The following is a 437-nucleotide window of genomic DNA, read 5'->3' as shown; positions in this document are numbered from 1 at the left end:
ACTGTGACTTTTTTCTTAACCCTCAACAGAACACCTTTCCGGACTGATTAATCTGTACACCTGGGGTCCGCTCGGACCCCAGAACAGTTTTTGCTAATTTTTAGAAATTATCAACATGTTACCAGCTCAATTGTTTTGCAAACTGATGTGAGAACCTCTGTGTCCACATTACATACAAAAATCATACATTTTGAACTTTTTCTATTTTTTGGTGAAGAAAAGAAGACAAGAAGAAATACCCGATTTTTAAACCCATTTCAGATTGAAGGGGCTTTTGAGGCCCAACTTTGATCTCAGATAGCGGCTAAACGGCTTGCGCTGGAAGTATCAAATTTGGAGACCTTTCCTAAAATGTCTCTGGAAAAAAGTTCATATTAGTTTAATACTAGCAAGTTGATGTTTTTTTTGTGTTGCCATGGCAACGGGTTTCTAGCAGG

This window comes from Branchiostoma belcheri, unplaced genomic scaffold (genome assembly GCF_001625305.1).
Source record: "Branchiostoma belcheri isolate BF01 breed outbred unplaced genomic scaffold, Haploidv18h27 scaffold1, whole genome shotgun sequence".
Lineage (NCBI taxonomy): Eukaryota > Metazoa > Chordata > Leptocardii > Amphioxiformes > Branchiostomatidae > Branchiostoma > Branchiostoma belcheri.
This window is presented reverse-complemented; position numbering follows the sequence as displayed.